Source organism: Marmota monax, unplaced genomic scaffold (genome assembly GCF_021218885.2).
Source record: "Marmota monax isolate L192 unplaced genomic scaffold, Marmota_monax_Labrador192_F-V1.1 WCK01_AAM20220418_F8-fsc00172, whole genome shotgun sequence".
Classification (NCBI taxonomy): Eukaryota; Metazoa; Chordata; class Mammalia; order Rodentia; family Sciuridae; genus Marmota; species Marmota monax.
The window spans coordinates 3,242,937-3,269,632 of NW_026693633.1; positions in this window are offsets into that span (position 1 = coordinate 3,242,937).

Consider the following 26,696-nt stretch of genomic DNA (forward strand, 5'->3'; position numbering starts at 1 on the left):
GTTGTCATATATAACAAATTAGAATAAATAAATAAATATTCAAATATTCAGATAAATAGATGATGCTATTGTCATTGAAAGACAAATAATTGAAAGCCCTCTAAGTCTGAGAGCTATACAAAGATAGAGGTTAACAATCTAAAGTGTGCAAATAAATTTTCACTAATATTTATAAGAAAATATTACATAATTATAAAGCTATATAGTTATTTTCAAATTAAATATATCCCAATGTGTATTTATAGTTGATATAGGAGTTATCTATCTATCACTAAGTGTAGAAAGGTCTGGAGAGCACAGATTAAGAAATCTGACCCCAAAAGGATAAGATGGGGGACATTAGACTCAGTCAAGAGATTCATTAGTTTAGATACAGGTGGATACGAATGGGGTCTAACTCATTCCTTTCTGTCAAAATTTTCTCTGAGAAAGAAAGCATTTCTTAAAATTGAAGAGCTAGTAATTTCAGAGCAATAGCTCTTTCACTCAGAAGATCCCTAATCTTATTTTTGAATGGATTATTCAAACTGCTGTAATTGACATCAGCATGGTCTACTGCCAATGGACTGAAAATTATAGACATGTTATAGCAGAGTTTTTTCCAACAATTTAAATTTTTTAAGAAATTTTATGATGTTAATATTATTAGGGAGAAGGACAATGTAGACTTATATTTTATAATATATGAGAAACCTAATATATAAAAATATATAGAAACCTAATATTCTCATGGACAGCAGCAAGACTTGAGAAGCATAAATGTGCTGTTATTGGAAGTTCTGTTTGACAAAGTTTTGAGATTGTTGATAGCTCATAGATGTCTACATTTCCTTATTGAAAACTTGGGGCCTGATGTATTTGAAAATCTTGATATTTTTTCAGATGCAAGAAAGTTTATAGCACATTTGATTTATAATATTAAACTTCTGACTGGTGGGTGTGGTATAACATGTTGTAATCTGACACAGTGACTTTCCTGTAATAAGACAGGTAAAGTCACAGTAAGTTATGCAAATATGATCGTAAGTCTGTCACCTCTGGAGGTTTTGTTCCCAAATCAAATACCTCAAATTCATAGAAAAGACTTAGCCTTTAGAGATTTTTTACAGAATTGCAGCTAAAGATTTGTCAACCTGAAGATCAGAAATTATTGTTATTCTTTATATTGTAGGACTTTATATAATATTATTATTCATAATAGTATTATTACTGCTTATTAGGAGGCAGTTTGCTGGTGGCTTATTAAACATTTTCCAGATCTTTACAATAGTGTATTAGATGCATAATAAAATGCCATTTTGAGCTGGGTGTGGTGGCACACACCTGTAATTCTAGTTACTTGGAAGGCTGAGGCAGGAGGATCATAAGTTTGAGGTCATCCTGGGCAACTAAGCAAGACCGTTTCTCAAAATAAAATAAGGGCTTAGGAGATAACTGATGGATAGAGTCCTTACCCAGCATGTGCAAGGTTCTGGGTTCGATTTTCAGCAACACTAATAATAATAATAATATAAATAATAATACATTTTAAGCAATTAAGAAACAAATGGCATGGATTTAAATTGATTTTCTATTTCATTCTATTTTATAAATGTCTGATTCACATCCAGAAGACCTTACTACTATACTAGTTTTTTAATGAATGTATTCTTGTGTTGGTTGCACTCTCCATTATTTCTTCCTTCCCTTTTTTTTGAGCAAATATTTATTGAGTGCCTACAATGTGTCAAGCATCTTTTCTGGACACTGGGGAGACAACAGGAAACAAACAAAGTTCTGTTCTCATAGACGCATTCTAATCTCTATTTAGACATTTTATATATAGCATCTCTAAAATCTAATATCCATATTCTAATTAGGAGGGCAAAAACACATAGAAATAGATTCTTATCAACTTAAAGTAGAAATGAACATACAGTTGAATAGAAAAATACTAAGTAACAATGTGGAAACACAAATAGATTTGCTATAGGATCATAAGAAAAGGCCTCTGAGCTAAGATCTGAGTGAGCTGAAGGAAGCAGCATACCTAGGGAAGAGTGTCCAGGCTTCAGGGACAGGAAATATAAATCACCAGATAAAATACAGTATGTCCTATATGATGTCAGGATATCCCAGTGTGTTGTAGGCACATTCCATGTAATATTCTGGGATGTAATTATACTGAAAGATTTCTTGTTATTTATCTGAAATACACATTTAAATGAGTGTCTTGTATTTTCATTTGGACAATAGGCATCTTTACTCAGTTGAGAATGTGTTTTCTTTATTACAGGGACAATAAGGAGGCTGATGGAGGAGACCAAAGCAACTAGAACAGATTGATCTGAAGGAAAGAAGTTGGAAAGAGAGTCGTCAATATAGCAGCTGCCAGCCACCTATGGCTATGGAGCACTGGAAAAGTGGCTGGTCAACATTCAGACATGCTGCACAACTAGAAAATACAACCTGAAGATCAAAGACTTAGTATGAAATTTGAATATTAAATAATCTCATTAGTTTTACATTGACTGATGTCGAACTGATTTTACCTCTTTCTTATTTTTTAATGTTTTACTAAAAACTTTTAAATTACGTTATGTGGCTCACATTGTATTGCTATGCAAGAGTGATAGATGAGAAAGAAAATGGTTAGGGAGGAAGGAGACCAAGCAGACCCTTGATGGTGAAGACTTCAGGTTTTACTTGAATGAGACAGAAAGGCATTGAGAGTTAAGCAGAGAAATGACATGGTCTAATGGTATTGCTCTCTGAGTCTGCTCCTAAAAACCCCCAGCTGAGGTAATAAGCACAAATGTTTCTTCCAGGTGAGAACTACTGTCACTGCCACAAAAGTTACCCTTTATTTCCTGCCTTGTCTCCCCAGCCTCTGGCTAAGTCATTGTATTGATTGTGATTTACCAACACAATTGAATTGTCTGCTGCTCTATAAACAACTTTCAGAGTCACTGATTAAAAAATATTCCTGACAAATCTACCATACCCTAGGCACTATTCTAGAGGTTAGGGATATAGTAGCAGTAAAACAAGGGACAGTGGGGCTGTAGTGCAAATTATGTCTCATGGGAGTTATATCTTAATGGAGACAGTTTATATAAACAAACAAGAACTGAACGTGTGTGTGTGTGTGTGTGTGTAGTGTGAGATTTAAAGTGGTATGATGGAAAATGAAACAAAATGGTAGAGTACCAGGATAGAATGAATTGGAAGGTCTCATATGAGGGAAGTGAATAAATCATCTGCTTTCATCTGAATAGTTTAGTTCCATCCCCAAATTCATAGTTAAATCCTAAACCCCAGTGTGATGGTATTAGGAGGTAGGGTCTTTGGAAGTGATTAGGTCATAAGGTGAGACCCCCATGAATGTGATTTTCACCTTTATAAAAGAGGTCCCAGAGATCTGTCATTACTTCTACCATGGGAGATTACACAAAAGATGGCCACATATGAAGAAGAGAGCCCTCAATAGACCCCAATATTTTGGAGACTTGATCTTGGATTTCTCAGCCTCCAGACCATGAAAAATATTTTTTTTCTTATGTATAATCTACCCAGTCTATGGTATTTTGGTACAGCAGCCCAAATAAATCGACACAGAATCCAAGTGGATATGGAACAGAGGGAATTGAAGACTTGGGAAACAGCTAATGCAAAGGCTTCTGAAAGAAGATTGAGCTTAATGTGTTGGAGGAGCAGCAGGAAATTCAAGTGTTCTAGATGGAGTGAGCAGGTGGGATAGTAGGAAATAAAGTATAATTTGACAACTACCTACTTCAAATTTCCTGAAATACAACCGAGGAAATCGTATATCTTTATGGAATCATGAAGTTCCTAGGAAAGCAAAAATAGTTCTAATTTCTACTCATGGATGGCCTACTAATACCCTCACCTCAGGACTCTCTTGAAGCATGTGAAATTCCTTAGATTGAAAAGTTTATTTAAGTATGTTTAATACAATCTAAAGCAGAATAAAACTATCAAACCAGATAGATGTTCCAACTTCATGTGATTCATAGTGTGCAAATACAGAATTCACCTAGTACACAGCACAACAGTAATGTTGGTGGAATGTATCATTGGTGTAAACATTAGAACTTTTAAATGAATGCAGCCTGAGCTTGCCTACTCCTGTGTGGAGATGGGCAAGAAAAAAGCAAGGGTTGAATTAAAAGGGTATAATTTTCAGAGTAAGTTTCATATAAGAGAGGCCCAAAGGGCAACTGTGGTTTATAAAGAAAATGAACAAAAAACAAATATGGGCCATCAAGAAGATTTTATATTCATTAAATAAGACTAGGCTAATATAATAAAAGAACCTATTGGAAAAATTGAGAAATTAAACTTGCCTTTGTCAAAATATAACATTTATTCAATTGGCTGATTAGGGAAATTTTTGGTTTAGAAGCTAATAAGTGGTAGGGAGTAGAAGGGAGAATTAAAGCAAGAGAAGTGAAAGCAGGAGTGCCAAATGCAAGAGGGGAAGGGACTGGAGGGAAAGGCTGGACAGGGGACCTCACGCAGGAGCAGGATGAGGAGGCTATAGATTTGCTGGGTAGTTAGTGTTCTTTGCAACCTCAGCTCTGTTTCACAATTCAAAGGTCCAGAGGAACTCTGCGGGTCACCAGGGCAATCAGTGACCCCTTAAGTGGGCATCAGGAGGAGGAAATGAAGAACAAGAAGACATTACACTGAGGAAAAACCACTTGAGAGGAATTGAAAAATATTTGAAGAAATAAATATGAAAGTGAGTTGGGTACGTGCCTTCTCACCATCACAGTGCACACTGGCCTGCTGACTCTCAACAACCATCTATGAGACACACCCACTAAAGGTCATAATGCCTTGCTCTTGGGGAGGTCCCAAGCCACCCCTAAGAAGTGCATACATGTCAGATCTGCGTTGCAGAGAGTGAGGCTCCTTCAATGCAGAATGATTCAGATAACTGGATTCAGCGTTTCCCAGATGTGTCCCATTATGTGATCTGTGGTAAAGTGGTTCACTGATCCACTATGGTAGAAAACCACTGCACACTCTATTTTTGTCTTAAAGATTCCTAATGACACTGGCTCATCAAAGGCTTTAAGAAGTCCTGAGATGAGGAAGCTGTAGAGCTTTGTTTAATCCATCATTTTCAAAATTTATTTGAATAAGAAGCCTTTTTATCCACCTGCCAGAGTTAATGATCCATATAGCCTGCTGTGAAATAAAATTTTGTCAACTTTCTGGGCACACTGAACTGGGCAAAGATAAGGGAAATATGCCCTTGTGCATCTCAGTGTCTTTGCAGACACCTTTCATCCCATCACACTCAGGGTTCTCATAACATGGTTGTCCTACCCTAGGTGATCTTGACTAGAGCTCATCAAAGGAGAGCATCACTGTGTCCTGGGCCATCACCCGCTTCTTAGTCCTCTTAATAGGAAAAATATCAGTGATGTCTTCATTAAATTTCCCCCTCCTTCTCCCTTTCCCTCTCCATTTCTCTCTATCATTAAAAATTATGTACTTTATTTCTTTTTCATCTTCTGTTTAATTCTCCTTCATTAACAATGATTTAAAAACAAATCAAAATGTAAAGAACAAAATAAAACAGACCAAGATATCAGCAGAAAAACACAATATTACAAAGAAAAAGCACTAAATGTATGGGAAGCTGAGATCCACAGCAAATGGGGCTTCTCGAAGCACAGAAGCCTCTCAGGAAAGTTGGAAGGGCTGGTATGAATAGAAATGGGAGTTCTGGAGAACCAGGATGTCGTGAGCACAAAAATAAACTGTAAGCATCCAAATCTTCTGTTCCTCTTCCATTGGAAGTCATATCCTTTCCTATAGGTTTAAGCAATAGAGTCAGTATTCAAAATTTGCACATGGTTTTTCATACACAGATTCATATCTATCTATTCCATTAAATTTCTTCTATGTTAATCATTCAAAGAGCGGTCACATTCTCAAGATGCAACATTTACTTCAGCAAGGAAATGGACAGAGAGGGGACGTCTGTATCTTCTTGAGGCTTCTGAGGAGCAAGGGGACTGATTTTGCATGTGAAAAAAAAATAAACTGAAAAAAAATAAACTAACAGCTCCTCGGGAAGCTGAGGAAGAATGATTGCCAGATTGAGGCCAGACTGGGAAACTTATAAAAACAAAATAGGGTTGTTGAGGACATAGGTCACAGGCGGAATGTATCAGGGGTCAATCCCCAGTACCAAAAATTAATTAATTGATTTTTAAAAAGAATATAGAAATGGAGTTTGATATTTTTGGTATTTTGCCATTAACTGGCCCATAATAGTGACAGGCTCTTTTAACCTCTTTGAGTTTTGGTTTCCTCATTTGTAAAGGAGTCAGCAAATTTCAAGCAGTGGGCCAAATCCCAGCCAATTGCTTATTTTATAAAGTTTTATTGGTACACAACCACACTTGCTTGTTCATGCATTGTCTACGGCTGGATCTCTACAGGGACAGAATGGAATAGAGTTGGGTAGTTTTGAGAGAGACTATGTGGCTTGTAAAGCTTAAAATATTTACTGTCTGGCCCAATACAGGAAAAGTTTGCTCAGTGAGGTTTCTGCCAACTCTGACATCCTATGATGCAGATTATTACCCCACAAGAGGCTTAATTGTTGTCATTTAAGTACAAGTGTTAGGAGTAGCGTCAATGGCCTCAGCAAACCACCCAATTTAAATATTTCATGCACCTTTAGTCTGATTGCTTTTGCCACCCACAGCATTTTGACAATGAACCACACACCATATTGCTGCACCTAGTGCCAAGGAAACACAGTTTGAAAACAAAGCTTGCTTTCTGGTCCATGCCTTATGAAAATGTATGATGTGAATCACTCTCAAATAAGGTGTGTGTTGTGCTCTGTCTCCAGCTTTGAATACCAGAAACCACAGCATTCCTCAACTCAACCTCCTTCAGAGGACTTGGAGAGCCTGCCTGGCCAACTAGATGAACAAACCCTGACATTTTATTTATTTTTCTTTCTGGAAATGCTCACTCAAAGGAAAAAAGGTCCCCAAATTTTCTGCAGCTGCTGTCTGGATCGTTTTGTTTTTTTTGTTTTTTTTTTTAATATACTCAAGGAAGCTGCCTGGGTGGCCATGGAGAATGGTTGGGTCAGTTCACATATTGGATGCTTTGAACAGTTCACAGTGATCAAATTATCATAGGGGGGTTGACCACGTCTGGCAGCCCACACCTCCACACCATTTCTTAGGACTTGCTACAACATTGCAGGGATATTCCTGAACTAGGTTCACCCCTCAACATTTAACCCAAGACATGGAAAGACAAGTGATTATTCCAGTTTTGACAGCAGAGAAGAATTAATTAGAAAAAAAAATGTCAAAAACTTTAAAACTCAATCACCAAGTGATTACATATAATAAACCTCAGAATCTCAAAGAGATTCTAAATTTCACAAGAGAATATTTTCTCATTGTGTATGCATATTTCTGGGGGGGTGCATGTTCTGTTAAACATGATTAGTGGCAAGGTATGAATTTTGGATAATCAATAATTTCACTTAAAATATAAAAAATAATAATAAATGGGAAAAATGATCATACTGGAAGTTTATATCAGTTTAATAAGAATATGTGAGACTGGTAATAAGAATATGCTCGTGAGCTCTTTGTGACAGAATGCTTACACCATTTATTCTCTTGGTTGTTAGAAGAAGTTGGATGCTTGGAACAGAGCCTTGCAGGACTTGGGGGAAGACCATCTCTTTATACATACATACTACATTCCTGCCCATTTTCTATGATGGGATAGGAATACTGGGAGACAAAAAAAAAAAAATATTTTCCTTAGAGAGGATTTGGAAGTGCTGTGGTTTTAATGTTTGTAATCCCTCCAGAATTAATGTTGAAACTTAATCTCCAGTGCAAAAGTATGAATAGGTGGGCTTTTATCTGTTCATTAGGTCATAAAGTTTCTTCCCTTGTGCTAAGGATTAAGTTCTTTATAAAAGAGGCTTCATATAGTGTTTGGCCCCTGCCTTTGCACTTTTGTCCCTTCTACCATGTGAGGACAAATACATGGTATCATCTATGAAGAATGGGCTGTCACCCTGATCTTGACTTCCTGGCTTCCCAAATTATAAAAAATAAGTTTCTGTGGTTTATAAGTTACCCAGTCTTAAGCATTTTGTTATAGCAGCACACATGGCCAAAAACAGGAAGTGTAGGGAAACTTATCTGAAAAGGCCCTGCATCCTCACCCCCATGAGACTGAACATTTTGTTCACAAATGCCTGGGAGATAAACCCCTTCAATTCTTCAAGGAATTCAAGAAAACAAATCCTAAACCACCTTCAAATTTCACAATCTCAACTTGTTCCCATAATATTCCCAAAATCTGAGGCTGCTCTTATAAGAAAGAGAGAAGAGAAGTGCCTTGAATTTTCTCCAAGTACTGATTCCCCATATGCTTGGAGAATGAAACCGATTGCATGCCATGAACATAGTACTTAAACAAAATGGCAAAGATGGCATTCTGTGTGAGGATTATTCCTATTTTATTGGTAAGGAAATTTAGAATCAGACCAAAGAATCTGTCCATGATAATATATTTAGCAGTAGAAGAGATCTGAACTTAACTCTGTTTGGCTCCAATTCTTTCTAGTCCCAATACAACTGTCTGTGAAGACAAGTCCTCTTGCTTCAGAGTCAAGTTTTCAAATTTCTAGGATAGAACCCTCTCCATTCCCCTTTACTTCATGGTGATTAGAATTATTGTTGGCACTTGGCAAAAACCCTCAAAGTTTGATGTATAAATTTCTATAATCTTTCTCTCTAAACATGCACCAGAAAGATTCAGTAGAATCAAGAACCTGTTACAATATTTTATCACTATTATGTTCCTAGTGTATACTTTATAAGTGTCACAAATTACACCAACTGAGAAGCATCAGTGTATGTTGTACTTTAACACTGATGACTGCACTGCAGATATGCTTCTTGGCCAGTGAGTAGCTACGGGGCCACAGACACTCAAAAGAATAAAAAGGAGCTGTCAACTCTCCCAATATGCAGTGCTAATGAGTCACTACTCTCAGGGACAAAGCTGTCTCTCCTGCCTTCTTGTAACATAGAGATGATGCTAGAGCCCACACAAATCTCAGTAAGTCAGACACAGAGCCAAGAAGAGTCTGAAACGACAAAAAGTTCACGTTGCTACATGTGTGACATGTCTAGATTACACATGTGCATATGTGTGCGAGCAGGGCAAGATTTGGGAAGTAGGAAGTGGAGATTTTGAGATGATTTGGGAGGATGTTTTGATAAGAATTAAGAATCATTTACTACTTTAGTTCCTCTAACGTGCTTGAGAGCTATTTCCTCTCAATGATTAAGAAATTTCTCCCATTGGATCTTGTTTATACTCTCATTTTCTTAAGAACATTTTAAAGTGAGATTAAGTGGCATTTGTCTTCCTGTGTCTGCTTTACTTACCTTATGGTGTCCTCTAGGTTCATCCACAGGGTCTTAAATGACAGGTTTCCTTTGTTTTTATTTTTGTTTTTTTTAATACAGGCTGAATGGTATTTCACTGTATATATGATGGTCACTGGTGACTGAGGAAAAGGGAATGGATAGTTATTAATCAAAGGGTATAGAGCTTTAGGTAGATGGAGTAGTAAATTTAGGATCTATTGCAGATTACAACGATTATAGAAAAAAATAACATATGAAAGGTTGCTTGGTCTAAAGTGGTTCATCACCAATTTCAGACTTCTGAGATCTTCTAGGAAGTAAAGCATATCTGAAAAAGGGGTTATATACAACTACTATTTCACTGTTCTAAATTCAGCATCCTAAAGACCTATCTGATCACTTCAATCTAGAGGGAAAAAAAATTAAATAGTTAATGAAGGGACACTCTTGTAAATAGTGACCAGCAGTTGCTCTGTGAAGGGAAACTGAGGGAGACGTACTTACATGTGTTTACACTTATTCACATGTGTTTCTGTTGAATTTTGAACCAGGTGTCTTGTTTTTCCAAAATAATGAAGATGAAAATTTTAAACTAACATTCAGCGTCACCATTTTTAATCTATTCCCTCCTTGACAAGTCAGCCACTGGTCTTACATTTGTTCTCCTCCTGCTTGGCATGAACAAAATCTCCAAGGAAGGGTATCACTTCATTCCTTTATCATTTCTCCCCATTCATACGCTGCACCAAAAATCTTTCTCAACATTTTTCACGGGACTATGCTATGTGTCTGTATTTGGATTATGGTTCTACAAGGAGGACCACAAAGGGGCTAATATCAGTGTTAGTTTTGTGATTCTGTTAGGATTTTGACTTCTGCCTCTTACTAATTTTTTATCCTTTGCCAAGTTACTAAATGTCTCTAAGACTCAGTTTCTTTAATTCTGAAAAATAAGGATAATAAAGTCAATAGTAAGATCTTGTTATACCAACAGAGTAATAAATAAATTATGTAAAACATTCTCTGTACATAGTATTCATTCAACAGATAATCGTTATAATTATGCCTTAATGTTTAATCCACTCTATTATTTGCACTCTCTAAATTTTAACACACCATGTTGTTGTCAGTTTAAAATGTGTACCTGACTAAAGCAAATAACAAATTGGGGGCAGGGGAAGCATATAGCCCGCATTAGATGGACACGGGCAAATGGCAGATGTCACCCAGATAGCACATTTCTTCTACTGCTCTCCTCATGACAAAACAAAACAAAAAAAGAGTAAACACATTAAAAACTAAACAAGATCATCTCCTTCCACCCTGTTTTTTCTTTTTTTTGACACATTTCCAACCACAGCATAGACTTCAGTTTCTGTCAGATGCTATATTCTCCCTTAGATTTTCCTCCATGGTCTTTTGGTTTCAATCTTTGGTTCGCCATGATCTTGATTACTAGCCCAGCCTCCATCATTAGCCACTTTCCCATCTGGCAAAACCTGTTCCAGAGAGGAAGTGAATGGAAACACTTTCATGGTTTGAGTCAGTAAACTTTTACTGAATGTCCAACACATGCTGATTGGTATCCTCAAGCAGTACGGGATAAATGCCGATATCCTAGACATAAAAGACATAATAGACCTGGCTCTATTCCACTGTAGTCTTGTACAAAGTCAAAATGAAATACAGAAAGGCGAGCTCTGCAATATACGTGGATGTTCTTTGTCTTAAGCAACATTGGGTGGAAAAGTACAATCTTGGCCATTGCCCCTGGCTTCCACCTCTCTGTCTCCTGATTCTCAGCAAATGCTTGACCCATCCTTTCTAGTTAAACATATTTTCTGGGCAGGAAGATCATCTGGCACACATTTTTAAAACCAATTCTCCAAAAAGTAAGTAAATAAATAAGTGGATTTGCCCCTAATCTCATGTGTGGAACAAATTGTGGGTGGTCATCCCATCTCCTGTCTTCAGGACAGGAGATATCCAGCTTATACTTTACAAAGTGCCAAGTGGCCAATTAACTAATTATACTCAGAATACAGCCATTCTTCTAATCTCCATGGTATGGTAGTTTGGCATTGCCAGATAGAAATTATATTTTGCACAGTCCTGAGAAATCCAAAATGCCCCCATATAAAGAAAAAAAAGAGAATTTTAAAATATGCCAGCCATGGAGCATAACTGTGCTTTTTGTACTGGTCACTGATCCTGATCATTATATCCACACTCACTTTATAGGCTTAGTAGTGATCATAAATACAGTCAGGAAAAGGTAAGCATTTTATATCCCCTGATAGAAAGCAAAGGGACATCTTGTTTTGCTTGCTGAAACTTGGCTATTAGACCCCGCAATAAAACGTTCACAGGTGGGCTGTGTAGGAAGAACACCTGGATTCTGGGAGAAATGCATCATTCATCACTTTTTTCTTTAAGTCCACAGAAATATTTTTTCTATCATCTTGTGACTTTTTATGGGCTGTTAATGATGGGAGAACCTGATCAAATGCAGGCAGGCTTTCACATTCAGAATGGATAAGAGGACAGCAACCAAATGCTAAACATGTGTCATTCACCACTGGCCAGGGCACACTGTTTTATAACATTTTATAAACTTTCCGACCAACACTGAGTCGGGGAGCATTCATGTTCACATAAACATGCCTTGCTGTCTACATGACTGCTACTAATAATAAACAGGGAATGGCTGCACTAATTCCTCCTCTCCTTGTGGAAAAGATTAACTTTCTTGCCATTTGTTTTATATTTGCCAGAAGTGAGGAAATTTTAAGATCATCATGTATAATTTCTCTAATAATCAAAGCTACTCTACTATTAAGGAATGCAGGAGACTCAAGAGATACGGACATCATCTTCCATGAGGGACACTTTGGGAGTGACAGGCTTGATATTGTTTAGTGACCCTCATGACTCCATAGTTACCCACTGAGCACCTAGGTGCTCCAGGGAAGCTAACTCACAGAGGTATTGAAGGATATGCAATAGCTACCAATAGCACACAAACTACTATTATGAAGTTGACCCTAACCATTTAACAACAACCAGAATGGTTAGATATTCCTTAAGAGCTCAGGATAACGTGTAAAAACTATTAAGACAGGAGTGTGTTAGGAGCCCAGAAATTTTGAAAACCTCTAAATATAGACCCATTTATATGAACCCTAAGTTCAAGAACTTAAGCCTGTACATGTTGTCTGACACCTTCTGCATGCCAGAAAACATACTATAGGGAGCAGAGAAACCTTCATTTATATCACACCTGGGAGAAAAGAAGTCACAGAACATGGTCTCCACTGTCTCTTGATCCCTGTATACTGATTGCAATTTTCAATGTCCTAAGAAATTTCCCTTGAAAGAGTGGATAAACAGCAGGAAGGGACCATGGGATCTGGACTTTGTGTCGAAAGCTGTTCATCAGAGTAGGGTTTGAAAACAGAAAGGAGATGACATCTGGTGCTTCTCATTCCATCTTTGTTCTCCGGTGCAACTCTAGAGGACCTTGAGCAGTCTCTTTTAAACAAGTTGCTCTGGAAAGAATTGTTCAAGAAAATAGATGCTAGTAATTTAGCAGGGATAAGACCCAGGCAATCCTCCAGAAGAGAAAAGATAAGCTATCAATCCCCAGAGGAGGGCTGGGGATATGGGAATATAGCTCAGTTGGTAGAGTGCTTGCCTCACATGCACAAGGCCCTGGGTTCAATCTCCAGCATCACAAAAAATAAATAAATAAATAAATAATAAACTCCAGAGAAAATTTAAGAAACAGAGTTTCTTGGGATGGGTAAATTTAGGGGAATAAATTTGACTCAAGGTATTGTAGGCAAGTCTGGAATACAGAAACAGTGGTAAAAAATATAAGACTTAACTACAATTTTTTTTTTTTGGTACTAAGGATTGAACTCACGGGCACTTGACAACTGAACCACATCCTCAGCCCTATTTTTTATTTTATTTAGAGACAAGGTCTCACTGAGTTGCTAAGCACCTCGCAGCTGCTGAGGCTGACTTGAATTCATGATCCTCCTGACTCAGCCTCCAGAGCAGCTGGGATTACAGGCATGCACCACCCCACCCATTCTTGACCACAATTTTATAAGGAATAGCTGATTGAATTGAAAAGGACACTAGGAGTTACAAAAACATTGTCAGTTCAACAAAGAAATCTTGGTAGGGGGAAAATGGCTAAGGACAGAAACAAGCATAATCTCTTGATCTCACTGTGATGAGGCTGTTTGGAATCCATTAACCTGTACCTTTTGACTTATAAAGCCTATTTAAGAAACCATCCATTTCTTAACAGTTAGTCTGTCAAATATTTTTTAAAAAGAAAACAAATTTGCCTAACCTCAATCCCAATTGTACTCATAGTGTTGAGGAGCCACTTCAGAAAACACTCTTAAGTCCGAATTCACATCAAAGAGAGTTTTATTTACCTGGCCAGGGACTGTCACCACTGGTAGAGACTGAAGCTCTGTGGGAAAACAGCAATTTCCTGGCCTATGTCTTGAGAATTTAATGATGAAAAATGCAACTCAGAAGCTTTCCTTAGCATCATGCAAGCAAGCCAGTCATAGAAGCTAAAACAGCAGTTAGTAGAGCAACTCAGAGACAATCACATCTTGGGTTTAAGCAGGTGTTAGACAACCATATCCTAGGTTTGAGCAGGTGGGAGGTGGTGGTGAGAATATATTTAAAATTCATATAGGTCACCAAGGCCACCATATCCTAGATCAAGTACAATTTGTGGGGTACAAAGTACAGAAAAACAATATAAGAAAATGGCTTTCATTTCAGATTCTCAGAAACAGATCTTATAATTTTTTTTTTATATAGAAGGCAGTCTTAGGCTTGTCTATGACTGTTCTTGCTTTATAATTGTCTTATCTCACTTATCAAAATCTTATATCTATAATCTATGCATTTTTTATTAATCTATAACCTATGACTTCCACTCTTATTGATTGTACTTATCAGTTCACATCACAACAGTAGCACTGTCACCAAAACAAGGACTAATTAATAACATTCACAGCAGTTACTATCTTTGGGAAGAAATACAAGGGTATATGAGATTGAGATTAGTTCCAATTTGTGACTGGAAGGGAAAATTATGCCAGGAACTGGGCATGTGACATGGATCACTTCCTGTGAGTCCTTCTCTGCTGAACATTTAAGTGTGCTGGGTCTCCCTTCACTCCTAGCAAGACTCCTCCCTAGAAACTTCATTCATCCCCATCACTTCTAAGACCACCTATCTACTGCTACCAACCCAGACCTCTTTCCTTACTCCAGATTCATATGTCCAATTGCCTATTTAATTATCTCTACCTGTATATTTAATAGGTGTTTCAAACTTATCCTGTGAAAACAGACCTTTTAATTCTCAGACCCTAAACTTGCTCTTCTCCAGTCACTATAAATGGCAATACTACTCACTCAGTTGCTGTATCCAAAAGCTTATTGATTCTTCTCATTCTTTTGTTCCCTAAGCCTCATCCACCATAAATTCTTTTGATTCTACTCCCTAAACCTCTCATTATCTTTCGATACCCCATGCCATCTGCTACCAGCCATCTCTCTTGCCTGGATCAGTAAAAAGACCTTGAAACTCATATCTGTTCTATTTTTTTATCCTCCCCATTCAATTATCTACATATAGTCTTTATAACAGAATTTATATTATTTCAGCTTTCAGTGTAAATCCTCCACAAAGACATTTGAATAAAACTAGAAATCTTTAGCCATGTCTGAGGGTCCTACACAATCCATCCCCATCCAAATTTGTGTTACCAGTCTCCTCCTCCATAATTCCTTAAATGCCACATGTATCTTCTGTCTTTTCTCCATAACACCAAGCTCATTCCAACCTGAAGGCCTTGGTAGAAACTGTGTTGTCTTCCTAGAATGCCTTTGCCTCTCTTGTTCATATGACTAATTCTGGCCATTAAGGTCTCATTTTAAATATCACTTTTTTTCAGAGGTCTTTTCTGTCCTGCCATTCTCACATATCTTTCAGTCACTCCCTATCATCCCAAAGTAATGGCCACTTCTTGAATATCTGTATTTAGTGACATAGGTTTATGATCTGTCTTATTCCTACTGAAACATAGCCTCCAGCATCGTGGGAAATTGTCTTCTCCTTAAACACCCAACTGCTGAAACACTCCACCAACACATGGTAAGGGCTCAGTACATATTTGCTAACAGTCCTTGAACTAATGAATGGGTGTCTTAGGCTCTCTCTTCTGTTTTGTTTCTAATTGTACATGCCTTCTCTAATGGTCACTTGTGGATGTGATCCCTAAAGCAAACTTCTCATTAAACTAAATCCAAATAAGAATAACTACATTTTAGCAGTAGAGAAAAGGAAATTGGAAATGGTGCTGCAATTCCAGTTTATATCAAATAGAAGGTTATAATATGATACAAAAGAAAACTTCTTTGAATATCTGGAAAATGAATAGAATAGACATATTCCATTAAAATGTGTATTTCTTGAATTAGGAAATAATCTCTTCATATTTATTAGAAATTTTTCAATGCTAATTGCTGGGGTCTTGACAACAAAGAACAGATCTGGTTATTTTTATCTATACTTTAAAAGATCAACATGATTAACTTAAACACATTTAAATAGCTTCTATTATGTTTTACTCTCAGAGGGAGGTAAATAGTAACATAGAATTATGTGTAGTCAAATTATGCTCTTGTGTTTCTTAGAAATTTTAAGAATGTTTATTGGCACATTTATTCTTGTGCTGGAATTAAAGTGTTACTTGATTTTTTTTTAAATTACAGAAGAGTTATTACTAAAATAGTTATGTAAGTTAGGTTTTAAAATTAACATTTTCTTTCAATATTTAAATTTCAGTGTTTCAAATGAATAAAAGTTTATGAGAATTTTGGTATTGTGTATGATAAGAGGACTTTTTTTATTTCTGGAATGATAAAAACAATGTATATCAATATTGAGCTTTCAGAGTTTCAGGACAACATAAATCTTTCCTTGTTTTTTTTTTTTCCTAAGCCAAATATTTGCTACCTAAATAGGTGATTTTCTATCTGACTGATGACTGTACATTTAAGAAAAGCACCTTATAATTTTCCTGATTGGGATGTGAAAATTATGAACTGCTTTAATATTTTCCTTCTTTCTTCACTCATAAGGAGAGAACATGGATTACCCATTCTTTGACTTTTCACACAACTAAGTGTTTGTCCAAATACTTCCAGTATCTTATCCCTATGGATTGGGAATGAGTTATCTTTTTAATAGGTGTCATTATTTCTTAGCTGAATGGAGCCAATCTTTGAAAAGGACCATAGGAAGAGTGTTGGCTTTTTCTGAGCTCTCCACCACAGAGAAGTTGACAGCAATAAATTGACATCACCAAATACATTATTTCTCATAGGTAGGCTACATCAAGGTCTAAATTGAGTAGCAGATAGAAATATCACTCCTACTTACTCACAGACTTTACCCATGTCTTTCAATATAATCACACCAGTAACATAGGTAATGTTTACATCTCCACCCATCTAATTCCCTTGTCAATCTCTTAATTGGTTCTGAATCTGGGTAGGGTAGAGGAATATTACTGATTGGATTCTATCAAAACCCATCACTCTGTTCATGGGCCAGGAACATTGAGAAATAGATAAGGATTAGGATTCAGGAATGAAAAGCATGTTTAATATACAAAGTCTGTTGTGTAACAAAGTCAGGAAATGTGGCTTTATGCCTTAGGCTTCCACATGTATAGACCGTGAAAATTCTGGGTCTTGGAATTTTTAACAGCTTATATTGTTCTGCACAGTCAGTTATTAAAATGGTATGGTTTGCTTTTCAACACACATGGTTTGAAAGGACAGGTTTAGGATAGATTTTTAACGAGCACCAGTGAAGTGTAGTTTTGTCTTCAATGAGTTGCTGCAGCTTATCATGACTTTGTTCTTACCAGTGGCTGTGTAGGGGCAGCCAACCAGCCATTCTGATGAAGCATCAGACTCTTAAAGGTAGATACTAGTAATGGAAATATTTCATTATACATAGACTATTAAAATTTTTAACAAGTTAGAATGTTTTCTTGCTGCATTTCTCTGCATTTCTCAGCCAAGTCTGCTAGGGTGAAAGACCAGACATATTCATCTTTTAGAGAATTGAGTGCTTTAATCATTAGAGGGTCCTGGTGATATTGTAGTTTTAAAGGTTCAACTTCTGATTTCAGCCAAAATATTTCTCATTTTGTCTCCAACCTGGGAATTCCTTTGAAGTTGTCACTCTCATCTTTACAACAAGAATAAAAGCTCAACAAACTGGGGAATGATGTCTTTCCTTCTATCCATCAAAGACTCAAGTTGGAGGTTAAACGACCCCAATGGAATCTGTGCAGACAGGCAAAAGGAAGAGGCACAGCCAAGATTTGCCAACCCAGGGCCAAAATTGCTGTAGCTATAAGCTGGTAGCAAGACTTAAAAAGTAGTTTAGACAAATTGCTGGAAGATCAATCTAGACTAGCATGAAAGTGAGAGAGATTGTAAGCCAGTGTCTTGGGAAATTCTTCCCACTTTTGAGAGATTTACTTCTAGGAACTTTAGGTTTGCAAAATTAAAAATAAACACTTCCCTCATGTTTCTGGCAACAGAAAGGGAAAGTAAGCATCATAAAACACACAACAAGTACATTGTCCACTAAAAAATTGTACTTTAATAATCATGTGTTTGTTTTCTGTATTATGATGCTTTGACATCTTCAACTTTGCTGACCCTGGAAGAACTGAAATCCCAGAGTTATCCAGCTCCTAGGCAACAACTCACTGGAGAGTGCACTTTTCAAGTACAAACCAGCCTGTCCAGAGTCCCACCTCAACCACTTCCTTTATTGGGTTTCATATTCTGGGCCACTATCCTCATTCCCTAATCAGACTAGAGCCAAGTATAAAACAACCAAGGAGGCTCTGTACCCCAGGTGTACTGAAATTATTCAAACTAGTCAATACTAACTAACTTACCCTGCCTCACCCCTTCCTCAGAAACCATAATAAAGTGAATGATGAACCCCGATGTTTTTCCTCATGCCCCTGTTTCCATGACAATGCCCTATCCTCCTGGGAACTGTGAAAATTAAATCACAATTGTTTTCTGATCATGCAGGCTTAACCATATCTTAATTCCTTTCCTTTGTACAGTATATTTAGGGTTCCTACTTCACAGAGGAGAAAACATTATCAGAGTCTTATTCTACCTACTTAGAAGAGAAATCACCTAATTCTAGCCTTCCTGTTTCACACAGGGGGTGAGTTGGTGGGGGACATAAATCAAGAAGTATTTGTAAAAACCACAGCCCTGGGACACAGGGCAACTAAAAGATTGAGATTCAGTCAATGCAACACTTCGCATCCCTACCAGTTTAGTACCATGTCAATGAGCCTTTTGTTGTTGTTGTTGTTATTATTGTTCTATGAGGCTTTTGTTTGGTAACAATGGTTTATAGCTAAAAACAGTTTCAAAGTATAGAACTTCAAGATTCCTTCAGTAGTCCTGACAGAGCCAAGGAAAAAATAAGTAAGCTTGAAGAACTTCTAAAATTTATAGAAAGGGAGGGAGGGAGGGAGGGAGAGGGAGAGAGAGAGAGAGAGAGAGAGAGAGAGAGAGAGAGAGAGAGAGAACATACAACAACTATGTACAGTATCAAAAGGTGTAATACAAGAAGGAGAATAGAGAGAGAAAGGAATAAAAGAAACATTTGAAATAATAATGATAAAACATCTTTAGAAACCAACCTCAAAGAGCACACTATAGATTAATACATACACGTATGTTTTCAAAGTGCAGAAAACAAAAAAGAAATTTTTAAATTAAACTGGAAAAATACATAAACTTACCTATACATAAACAAGAATAAGAATTAGTCTTTTAAAATAAAACATAAGCAAGAAGAAATTGAGATGAAATATTTAAGTGTTGAAAGAAAAAAGAACTACCAACCTCAGATTCTGTATTTAGTAAACCTAATTCAAAAGTAAAGTAGTGCTTCAGACAAATAGAAATGAAGAGAATTCATTGCCAGAAGGCCTAACTTGCAAGAAATGTTAAAAAGAAGTTCTTCAGGAAGAAGAAAAACGTACATAGGTTAAAAACTTGTGTCAATATAAAGAATGAAAGAGTATCAGAGAAGAAATATAGAAAGTTATATATTTGATTTTTCTTATTATCATGAGATGGATATAACTTTAAAGTAAACAAAATGTAGCAACAATATGTACAGTGATTTTTAACATATGGTTAAGTGGCAAGAATGACAGCAATATCATAAGCAATAAGAGGTATAAGGTACCCATACAAATCATAAGCCAGTGGAGCATCATTAGAATATGGGCTTATGTTAGTTGTCAACATATATTTCAAATTTAGGGCAACTACAAAAAAATGAAGAAGAATCATAATTAGTATGCTAAGAAAGAGAAAATGAAATCATATAAAATCCTCAATTAAAACAGAAAAGACAGAAAAAGAGGAACGAAAAATAAGTACAATGAATAGAAAAGTTACAAATGTGGTAGCTATTAATTGAACTATGTTGATAATCACTTTAAATGTGAATGGTCTAAATATACTTATTAAATAACAAAGATTCCAAAGTGGTTAGGAAAAGGTTAGACACAATAATGTTATCTACAAGAGCACTATTTAAATATAAAGACACTGATAGCTAAAAATTAAAGGGATGGCGAGAGAGGCCCTTCTGCCATGTAAGGTTAGAGTGAAAAGAGACTGTCTGTGAGAAAGCAGGCCCTCATCAGACCCCAAATCTGACATGACCTTGATCTTGGACTCTAGAGCTGTGAGAAATAAACTTCTTTCATTATAATAAATAAATAAATAAATAGAAGAAATTATTCCAGGTGGTCTTGACTCCTGATGGTTTGACTGGATTTTTCAGCTTTACCAGGGTGTGAAAATGTACTCATACAAGTTCTGTTTTTCACTTTCAGTATAATTTTTCAATAAATCCCTTGAGATTATTCAACAACAACAACAAAAAAAAATCAAAGGGATGGAATAGACACGCCATGTTAACAATAATCAAAAGACACCTGGAGAATTTGTATAAATTTCAGACAAAATAGACATTAGAAAATGGAAAATTATTGGGGACAAATAAGATTGTTTTGTCTAAGATATAGTCACCAGTGGATCCAAGAGAATCGAAAATGTAAAAGCTATTGGTAGCCTGGTGCTTGCCTCTAATACCAGCTGCTTGGAGGAAGACACCGAAGGATAGCAAGTTCAAAGCCACCCTCAGCAACTTAGTGAGGTCCTAAGCAACTTAGCAAGATCCTCTCTCAAAAATATAAAATTAAAAAAGGGCCGAGGATGTGGCTCAGGGGTTGAGCATCCCCCAGGTTCAATCCCAGGTACTGAAAAAAAAAAAAAAACAGCTATTGGTATTCAGCAATAAAGATGGAAAGCAGGTGGGGCTGCTCTCCCAGATTGTTGCTCTTCTCTGATGGTTTAGACTGAAACAAGAAACTAAGTGTATGCCTTCTCCTGTTTTGGGGCTCATCTCCTCATGAATCATATTCTGAACTCCTCCACAGTGGAAGCTTCATCTGTCAGAGCCAGTTACTGTCTGATTGACTAGATTTTAGTAAATCCTTCTAATATGGGATACTTATTAGCAATGATAGGTTCATCCAACCCAAAGTCATACCTCTCAACATAAAACATGATACAATATTAATATCCTGGTTTCTGCATGAATACTGTGACTCTGCATTGGTTCCTAATTCGGGCACAGGATGGTTATTTATTGACCCTGAAACTCCACTAATAAGGAACATAAATTATCCTTTTGCCACAAACAAGATTAAATCCTTTCCCATGTTTAAATGAATAGGCATTTCTTTTTCTTATATAAAAATCACATAGACGTCTGTGATATCAACAATGATTCAGCAACTTCAAGCTATGGGATGATGTCTAAGAGATCTATATTTACTTTCCCTGCAAGGTCCCAAGATGTCACCCCCATTCCAACAGCATAGTTCTATTTGGGGCATTAAAAAGGAACAGGGAGAGACTAATCAGCAACTTCTATCCCTGTTCTCTGGAATGCAAAGGTCTTTCCAGAAATTTCCCAACAGATATTCTCATTCATGGTCCTTGTACTGAAGTGCATCACATAGTTGATTCCCATTGCAAGGAAATCCAAGGAAATGGGTAATTAGCATTTCTAACCTTTCTAGTAGAAAGTGACAAATGTGACAGGAGTTGAAAATGTGTATTGGAAGAGCCAAACCCTAGTGTCAACCACAATATGAGCAGTGCTTTTGAACTGTATTTTCCTTTCTTCTGGTCAGGATTTATTGTGGAAGGTGAGTTTTTTTCCTCGTGTGTGTGTGTGTGTGTGTGTGTCTGTCTGTGAGTGTGTGTGTGTGTGTGTGTGCAGGCGCATGAATGCACATATTTCTTTTCTTTGTGTATTCCCATCTGTTTTTAATCTACTGCCTTATTTCAACAACTATATAGCTTGGTGGTAACTCTTTTATGGAAAAAAAAAGTTAATGCACTTTGCAATAGCTTTTCCTCACTTAGAAGGATTTTTTTTTTCATTAACGTTATTTTCACAATTCTGTCCCAAGTCATTAATGTTACTGAATGTCTGGCTTAGATATATATATATATATATATATATATATATATATATATATATATATATATATAATTTTAAAAGTAAAAACAATCCCATTTTTATTGTTTGGTCGTATTTTGAGTTTTTATAAACAAGGTGTCTCGGAACATTTAAAATTTGGATTATTTAAATTCCAAATAATACTTGGTGAAGGTTATACAAAACGTGGTTTCCATTTTATTTTGTGTTACCCTTGTTGTGACATTGCCACCCACTTCTTTTTTTCATCTCTTGAAGCTCATTCCAATAGCAATGGAAGGTGTTACCACTACAAATTCAATTCAAATGTTTAGCCAAATTTGAATTTCATGAAGACTGACATGGGCTTCACAATAGATTTATTCCTGCTTTTCATGTAAACTTAAAAGCATATCTGTTAAGATCTTTCCCCTTTCAACTTTGAAATACTGTGTTAATGGAACAGTATTACATTAGGATCTAATATTTGTCGACTTTGAAAAAATTTTTCTAAAATGTCTTGCCCTGGATTAACATTGGCAAAACTTAGTAACTCTGAGTAGGTTTTGTTTACAGTACAAACTGTTTTAAGTGTAACTCTATTTTTTGTAAGCTGCCTGCTTCATTTGGTTAAAAAATTTATAACATTCATGTATGGGATTTAATAAAAATTGCATATATAAAGACTTGAGGTCAGTCTTTCCAGAAGAAAGAAATATTAAGAATACTTGGCCTTTAAAATAAAAGCTAAGTACATCTAGTATAAATAAAAAAGGGTTGCTTTTCATGTGTGCATTTTTCACTTAACCATCAATTTTCAAGTTTTCCACATGTTTCTTACACATGAATCACAAAATGGAAAATGAGCAGGCCAATAAAAAGCAGACTTTTGCAAAAATGTTGTACGTCACTTTTGCGCAAGCTTGCTGCCAGAATAATTAGTGCAGAATCTGCCTCTCATTATAGATACAAGACAGGCTTTTTGCTCTGTGTATGCACCAACTGCATCCCATCCCCAGACTAGATGAACAAGCAGAACAGAGCTGGCAGAGATACTTGGGCACTTGCTGTCTCAACTTGCTGTTTGGAACCAGGGCTGCCAGACCACTGCTAACATTGATTGGCATTCACACTTCATTTGAGTGGGTTTGCATTTGGATGAGGTCTTCATTTTCACCTTTCTAGCTATTTCCTGAGGAAAATGAGCAATTCTATGAGTCTGGTGTGCTTTTCAGTTCTAGGACTGTTTGGTGACCCCCTTTCTTTATAAAAGACAGGTTTGCATATTTGAAGCTTGTTACATAAATGGGTGTTTTATTCAACTCCTGCATTTCTCAAATAGATTTTTCTTCTTTTGTTTATCTTTTTCTTTCTTTACTTAACTTGGAAGCTGTGTAATGCTTGCTAATGGTAGCATTAAAGACATAAATTCATCTTTTATGTACAGAACAAGGACAAAATTCTGCTGGAAGAAAACAGTACCTCAGCTTAGGGGGAGTTTGAACCAGACATAAAAGGGGCCTCTGGGGATGAGTTATTGGCAAAACTTTTCCTTGATAGGATTCCTTCCACTGGGATGGAACAATCTGTTTTACTCACAAGGAACTGGCATTGGTCAAGTGGATTTTAGAAATGTTACTCTGTATTCAATTCACTTCAAAGTCATGAGGCATCTTTCAAACATTAACATGAGAGTCCTGGTGATATTCAATCTTTTAAAGCTAAAACCTATGTTCATAATGCCAGACTGAATAAGACTTCTGAATCCTTCTACACTAATCCTCAGTAACACAAACAGTGTGCACATATGCATGCACATACATTCACACATAAACACACCTTTTTTTTTTTTTCAGGAAAAGAACCTGTGGGGAAAATGGGGCTACAAAGAAAATCAACTTAATATCTCCAAATCAGTTAAGTGTCTGGCAGAAAACTCCCTAAACAATTAATTTTGTGTTTTATTTCTTCAGCATTCTCCTCTAAAACTGTAATCAAAAGACTCTGAACAAATTTAATAGATTATTTTAATTATGAAATGAAACCAGTTCCTGGGATTACAAGCAAAGATTCTTTTGAAATAAATTTCAAATCTCAAGACCTTTCTGCATTGCCTTCCTCCCACCTGGCAATGTTTTTCTGCCTTTTTTTACACTCTGACATACTTCACTGACAGGTGGACCCCAGCACATCCTTCAAGATGGAGCTCAATTGTCAAATGTGATTAATTCTTTGACTCTGTGGCTATTCTTTCATTTAAAAAAGCAAATGTATTAAATTGCATACATGTTTTGGGAGTATATGTGCTGTTATATAAATTGGGAATATAAAATATAGTTTTTGTCCTAAGGAGCAAGTCACTCTAGCTGCATTCTTCCCAGAACACTTGCATATTCATTTCTATCTTCCTCCAGACCTGCACTGTCCTATATGGTAGCCTCTGTCTACACAGGACTATTAACTGCTTTATATGGCTAAAGTTAGATGTGCTACAATTGTAATATATATACCAAATTTTAGAGACTCAACGTAAATACGAAACATACAACTCAATAATGTTGTACTTTCAATATTTGGGCATGGATTAAATAAAATAACTCATAATGATAATTTAACTTCTTAAAATTAATTTTTACCTGTTTTTATTTTAATTGAAGGTTCTAAAAAATTTAAAAATGTGGCTAATATTAATTCTTTTTCTTTTGTGTATGCATGTGTGTGTGTTGGTGTGTGTGTTGAGGCTCGAATCCAGAGCTTTCCACATACTAGGCAAACCCTGTACTACTGAACTATGTTGTAGCACCCATAGTATTACATTTCTGTTCAACAGTGTTACCCTTTTGTTATGGTTTGAATATGAGTTGTGCCCCCGCAAATTTCTAAGTTAATGCAGGAATTTTCAGAGGTGAAATGATTATAGTATGAGAGTTGTAACCTAATCAGCCCACCCTAGTTTGAATGGACTGAGTGGTATCTGTAGGCAGGTGTGGCTTAACTGGAGGTAGCAGGTCACTGGAGTGTGCACTGGAAGTGTTTGTCTTCCCTACAACCACTTCCCTCTGTCTTGCTTCATGGCTGCCATGTGTAGAGCAGCTTCCCTCTGACATACCCTTCTGCATGATATTCTACCTCCCCTTGAGATCAGAACAATGGAGCCAGCCAACTATGGACTGAGAAACCTGACACTCTGACCCCCAAATAAACTTACTCCTCTAAGTTGTTCTTGTCAGGTATTTTGGTCAAAGTGACAAAAATCTGACTAACACACTTTGTCTATGAGCATCTTGAAAATAAAGATTGTGTTCTGCAAATCTCTATATTTAAATACCAATTACATTGAGAACCCAGGTATTCAATAAGTATGCTTAATTGAATGTACTTTAATAGCTATTGTTAATATCCTAGAGCTAAGAACAATGTGCTAATTTACAGAGACAAAAGTTACTTTAGGATTGAAAGTTTCATACCTATTTTTTATCATTTCTGAAGATATGCCAGTTTGGGGGGCAATTGTAATGTCTGACTTAGTTACTTACACATCCAGTTGTTGGTTTGCATATGTGATCTTGTCTCAGTTCTCTTACCTAGCACAGTATACAGAGATGATGATTTGCCTCGATTGCCATCTGACGGTTCAGCAGAGGGCCAGATTCTATATCCTGACTCTATCTGGCAGGATCACTAGCTAGAGTTGTGATGAAAAAGACAGCAATAATAGCACAGGGTTTGAGCAAATCAGTTCATTCACTGCTGGTATTCCAGCTGCATGCCCAGGAAGCCTCAGGAGATCCCAAATCCATTTTTCATGAGTTGCATAAAGGAGTGCAAAATCTCTGGGAAATTTAATGTTTCTTTGGAAATCCAAGACATAGATAGATCATTTCCTATGGTCTTCTAAAATCTCAATTTAACTATTTAAGACTTTAGGATTTGGGAAGTTTTTTAGCAAGGTGCAGAGAGATGAGGACTATGATAAATCCTTATTTGCTGTGGTCCCAAATAAATAACTGATAAAGGATACTAAAGAGATATGTTGACTAAATATAACATGTAAATGTGAACCAAAAGAAAAAAAGAGTATCTGTGGGACAATGGAAAAATTTTTGAACAAGGTCTATAAATTAATAATAATATTATTTATAAAGAAAGCTAATTTCCTAATTTTGATCATTTTACTCTACTTTTGCATGTACATTGACATTCATATTACAAATTTTAAGAAGTAAATTTTCTCTTTTTATAAAATGTTTATAAAATTATCTGATAGTTATAAAAACATAATTCTATAATATTTGCAATATATTCATACTGAGTTTTCTGAACCACATAGGCTTCTTCTGGGTACCACATGATGTTTCTGTCAATTATTTTAGATTATTAAAATATATTTAATCTGATGAATAAGGTTATTAGTATATATTCAGATAAAAAGAAAACAAATGTATATGCATTTTTCAGTATGTTTGTTTTCAGGGTCAACTTAAAACATGCATGTTCCACCCAAGTTTCGCATTTTAATATCTTTTAAAATATGCTTTAAAATTTTCGAGTTATTCTGAAGAATTCTGAGAGAA